The 6,109-nt window shown below is 35.6% G+C and overlaps 1 pseudogene; it reads left to right on the top strand.

Annotated features, from left to right (window-relative positions):
• On the top strand, positions 1–1,728 carry LOC120144183 (annotated as a pseudogene).
• Positions 1,729–6,109: the final 4,381 nt, after the last annotated feature.

The raw sequence follows: 6,109 nt of genomic DNA, 5'->3' as shown, positions 1-6,109 counted from the left end.
GGGGTTGGTGTGAGACTGACAGAACCACCTCCACATGCATCTTCGCTCTTCCCATTTTCTTCATGTATATAATCCCTTATCTCCCATCTCTTTTCCCTCAGCTTGACGTTCGCTTCTTCAAGAGAACACCAAGCTTTTAAGTACATCAAATAATTTCCCCCTGTTTGTTTCCGAGGAAAACGCGTTTCTTCTTTTGATTAGAAGCTAGATAAAATATGCAGGCGGTTTCTCCTTCGAATAATATTCATTCGTCTTCCATCATTCGTCATTCCAAGCTTTCGCACTTGAATCGATTCGCCATCCGTTGCGTCTACCGCTATGACTCGGTTCAATTCCCTAATGGAGTCGGTTCAAGCCGTGCCGATTGGCAGAGCTCCTGCGCTATTCTTTCCAGCAAAGTCTTCTCTCAAGATCAAGGCTCCGGCGATAAGTCCGCTCCTCCTTCCAACTCCGACACCTAGCTGCTGCCATCAACGGCCATCAGACTTCCTTAGATCTTAACCTTGTCCCTATTGATAAAAACAACAAGCCTCAGCCGCCTGCGCAGAAGCCGTTATCCATCACCGATCTCTCCCCTGCTCCGATGCACGGATCTCAGCTGCGTGTGGCTTACCAAGGAGTCCCCGGGGCCTACTCCGAAGCTGCGGCGGGTAAAGCTTATCCTAATTGTGAAGCTATCCCTTGTGACCAGTTCGAAGTCGCATTCCAAGCGGTTGAGCTTTGGATCGCCGATCGAGCTGTCTTACCGGTGGAAAACTCGCTAGGCGGTTCCATTCATCGGAACTACGATCTCCTCCTCCGTCACCGTCTCCATATTGTCGGCGAAGTCCAACTCCCAGTCCACCACTGTCTGTTAGCTCTACCAGGTGTAAGGAAAGAGTACCTTACACGTGTCATTTCACATCCACAAGCTCTCTCCCAGTGCGAACACACTCTCACAAAGCTCGGACTCAACGTCACGCGCGAAGCCGTCGATGACACCGCCGGAGCCGCGGAGTACATAGCAAACAACAACCTCCGTGACACCGCTGCCATAGCAAGCGCACGTGCCGCCGAACTCTATGGACTCCAAATCCTAGCCGACGGTATCCAAGACGATTCAGGTAACGTGACGCGCTTCGTTATGTTAGCTCGGGATCCAATTATCCCGCGCACGGACCGGCCCTTCAAAACGAGCATCGTTTTCGCGCACGACAAAGGGACGAGCGTGCTCTTCAAAGTGCTATCGGCGTTTGCGTTTAGGAACATCAGTTTGACGAAAATCGAGTCGCGGCCGCACCGCAATAGACCGATCCGGTTGGTGGACGACGCCAATGTTGGAACCGCCAAGCATTTTGAGTACTTGTTTTATGTGGATTTCGAAGCTTCGATGGCAGAGGTTAGAGCTCAGAACGCGTTGGCCGAGGTTCAGGAATTCACTTCATTCTTGAGGGTATTGGGAAGTTACCCAATGGATATGACGCCTTGGAGCCCTTCAAGGGGGGATGAACACAGCCTATGAAAAATGAAGAATTAAAATAAAAATAAAAAAGGGAATTATTTGCACAAAAAGGATATTGTGAAAATCAATTTTATTTTTCCTTTTTTTTTGTTATTTTGAGAAATTTTAATTTATCGATGGATTTAACAACAAACCAAAAGATTTTGTTGTTGCCGTCGTGGTGGTTGCTACTGTTTGGTAAATACTTTTCTAATATAGTTGATTAAGTCCTTCAAAAATTTTAAATTATCCCATTTCTTTCTATTTGTATTCCCAGACGTTCTGTTTGAAATTATTGTTTTTAAAGTTCAAATTTATATTATGTTTGTTTTTTTAATAGCATAACATGATTGGCTAAAAATTACAATTAAATTAAAACTAAGCATAAAATCTAAAATATGGGTTACAATGATTCTCCTTTTGACATTAGGACTAAATCCTCGTTGCTGTGCAAGGTAGTGTTAGAAACTTCGATTTATTTATTTTTAAAATTTCCAAGTAATTGAAATATGACTTTAAAATTTTCAAAATCATCCGAGAAAATGTCATGTTTCAGTTCAAATATTAAGTTTTCGTAGATAGCAACAAATCCAGGCAATACCCATTTTTATTTATAAAATAAAAAGGTTAAAGAGCAAGAAGATGATGATGGGAAAATGGGGTGTGGTAGGTGGGAGATGTTGCCTTGCTTTGTGGTTGAACTTCGAACCTACCTACTCTTTTCTCATCTCTCGTTCACGTACGTCGGCATTTCCTCATCGGACATTTGCGTACATCCCATCATGATTATATAATACGAACATAAGATATTTTAAATTGAAGATGAACAATAATAATTTAATCAATTGAGTGTTTATCTTATTCATGAATTTTTGTTGTCATATTTAAGAGTAATATAGTTTGATTATATTTAAATATATATTGATATTATTACTTATTTGTGAGTATGTTCAAATAGAAGTAGGGATCGCAATAGGGTAGCGCAAAATTTTAGCTGTCCCGCCCAGATATGAAAGTTATTCATCTCAATTCGATCCCAATATAATGGAAGTATAGTTTAATCTTGTTCTGATATCAAAATTTTAATAAAAACTTGAATAAATCCTTCTCAACCAAAAAAAATTCACCTCAATCTTTTATTTGAAAAAGAGAAAGAAACAAATTTAATGTCAACCAAACTGTCAAAATTAGAGAAATTTATCTTCCCCAAACAAAGATGAAGTAATATACATGTATTTAAAGATGGGAAAATTTGTGTGTGTATACATTTGAAGTTACTCTAAAAAAATAATACTTTTGAACATTAGAGATCAAGATTAACGAGAAATAATATTTTTGGGGTTAAAATAAACATTTTTTCAAATTAAGAATAATTTTTTTATCATTTTTTTGAATTAAAAGAAGCCTAAGAAAATAAATTAGGCATGTCCAAAACAGACATAAGGAGGACCGAATATGTCACGATTGAGCAGAACAACAAGAGGATCCAGCATTGATGTACACAAGAATAGCTGACCAAAGGTGTCGTCATCAATCTCTAACACGCATTTTGTAATTAAATAAAACGACAACGTTTTACTGGGTTTAACCAGTGGTTTATTTGTCTTTCGACATGTGGGTTAAAATCATATTGGTGAGGGGTTTTCGACAAATGAGAATTATGAAATGAAATATTGAGTTTTCTTTCGAGTGTTTCTTCAATGAATTCCCAACAGAGATGATTAAAGGCTTTTTAAAGGTCTACTTTAATAGCCATCCACCCCAATTTACCTTTCTTCAAGTCCATAGAGTGCATTATTTCCTAGTTGATAATGATGTTCTCCTAGATATTACGACCAACAATAAAACTAGTTTGGTGTTCTCCGACAAGCTTTGAGCTAATGCAATGGAGACAACGAAGTATGATCTTAGGCCTTGTAGGTAAATGGCAAGAATCCCGAAATAAAATCTATTTCAGTGATCGAAATAAATTTAGGTGAAGCGAAGCTGGAGGCTATCTCTCATCATAATTATTTTCAATTATTTATTTTTCTTATTTTTACTTTTTTCAATTTATTCAATTTATTTTGCTAAGCCCCCTTTATTTTCCTTTTACAATTTTCTTAGATCAAGATTAATTTCAAAGTCCTTGTGGATCGACCATTTCTTCTCTATACTACACTCTTAGCTTATTCAATTGAGAAAAAAACTTATTTATTTGACAATTACGACGCTTGTCACGAAACTTTCTGTATTTGCGCTATTTGAAATAAGAACTATCATAGTTATGTTAAGCCTTGGATCGAGAGTACCATATTTTTACCATTTTATTTACTAAACTTTTATGAAATTAGAGAGTAAAAGTATTATGCATTTTTATCAAATTCTACTATCGTGCCTCGTTTTGAAGATATAAATAGTTTAAACATTTGTAAAAAAACTATATTATATAAAGAATTAACGTGTATTTCCTCGATCTCTTATCAACCTTATTATTACTTGTATTTCCTCTTCCACATTACAAGTTCAATGGAATAGAGCTCTTTGTCATGAATTTCGGCCGGAGAGAAAAATCCGTCAAAGAAATCCGCTTTCTCCTTATCTCTTTATTCTAATTATTGAGAGATTAAGTCATTGCATCTCCCACCTCGTTGCTACTGATTCAAGGATTCTAGAGTTTGAAAATGGTAGTATTATCTTTTGGAAAGATGATATTAACCTCATAACAAATGGTATCAAAGTGATCTTTTGACTATTTAATTTCACGTCAAGAGCCCCAATGAGTGAGATAAGAATGACGGACAATCGCGATGATGACTCGTGACAAGAGCGTCACGAGATTAAGTGAGAAAAATGTTATATCTTAAAGAGTGAGAGACATTAATCCCACATCAAAAAAAAGAAGTCATAAAGTTTAAAAATAATGACAATGTACATCGTATTAAACATATTTTTAAAAAAGAAGATAATAATCCCGTGACACATATCTCTACATCTCAACACCCTTTTAATTGAATAAGTTAAGAATTTAGTATAGAATTATTAATTGAAACCTGTGTGAAGGTCTATGAACCCAATGATGTATTTTTTAATGATAAATTTAAAACTTATTTATAAAAGTAATATTGAGTTATTGTATATGTGAATTCTATTTTAAAACTAGGGTAAATTATATCATTAGTCGTCATACTATTATTTTTTTTTTACTTTGGTCACCTAACTATTCTTTTAGGTAAAATTGTAATTAATGTTATGCATTTTTATGGATAAAGCACACAAGTAGTTCCTTTACTATATGATGTTGCTTTACTGAGTCCTCCGACTATTAAAAGTTACAAAATGATCCTCGACTATTAAAAGTTACAAAATGATCCTCCGACTATAGAGCATTGCTTTGTTGAGTCCACAGACTATTAAAAGTTACAAAATAATCACCGACTATTTATATATTCCAAATTTGTGTGCCCCATAGTCGAGAGATTCAACAAAATATTATCTTATAGTCGGATGATCATTTTTTAATTTTTAATAGTCTAGAGACTCAAAAAACAGTAATCTATAGCCGAGGAATCATTTATGTACTTCACCAAAATAATATAGTTTTTTGAATAATTTCTACCTAGGAGAGGGGAAGGGGAATTTTACTCTAATGGGTATTGAACCAACAACTTAAAAAAATGTCAACCGAGAGATTTTAACTACTTGTTCAATAGGTTATTTACTAACCCAAATAATATTTAATCTTAAAATTAAATGCGTATGTATATATTTTGTATGAAATTAAAAACAAATTTCCCTTCTCTTCCTACGTTTTTAATATGAGAATGAAATAGCGACTGACATAAAAGGAAATGTGATTTAAATGAAAGGCCAAAAAGGCAGGGAGTATAAATGAAAAGGATAAAAAAAAAGTTGGGCCCACTTGAAATAGCCAACAAATAAGGACAAACATAACAAAATTTTATCACATGCCCATTGAATTTTTCAATTTTGTCTTTTTGGATATATCAACATATAGCAGCTAAGGTGTAAACGTGGGCGGCTTAAGAGTCCATTTCATCTACTTGGCTGATTATGCCAATAGCTCACTTTTAGGGATGATAAACGGGTATAAATTCATGGATTCGTCTCGCACTCATTCCAATTGGGGCGGGGATGGGTATAATTTTAGTGGGTAGTGTGCGGGTGTGGATTTAGAAAGTAGTACCCGTCGCGGGTAATGGGTTTGAGACCTTACCCGCCTCACACCCGCCCCACATCCGCTCCATTATGAATTTAGGTGTAATTTTAGAGACTAATTTATAAATCCGAATATTGTATAAGATATAAGTTGTTATTTAACCAAATATTAGGGATAAGTTAAGTTTATGCATATTTTTTTTCCTTTCAAACCTCTTATTAGTCATTACTGCCGATCTTTCAAGTTTCAAACCTCTGATCTCCACTCTCCACTCTCCAGCTCAGGTATGTTTTCCTTTTGGAGGTTGTGGCCTTGATTGTTTTCTTTCAATCAGCTAGTCTAACAAATTTCCTTAATCTTTTCTCTTTTCCTTTATGAATTTGTAAATTGATTAACTTCTTTTATGAATTTTGATTTGGAATTTAGATTAAACCGGCTTATAGAAAGAAAGCATGGGAGTCGCATCTTGA

Source organism: Hibiscus syriacus, unplaced genomic scaffold (assembly GCF_006381635.1).
Source record: "Hibiscus syriacus cultivar Baekdansim isolate YM2019G1 unplaced genomic scaffold, ASM638163v2 tig00110882_pilon, whole genome shotgun sequence".
Classification (NCBI taxonomy): domain Eukaryota; kingdom Viridiplantae; phylum Streptophyta; class Magnoliopsida; order Malvales; family Malvaceae; genus Hibiscus; species Hibiscus syriacus.
The sequence above is the reverse complement of the archived record's forward strand: the minus strand, read 5'-3'. Positions and strand labels throughout refer to the sequence as shown.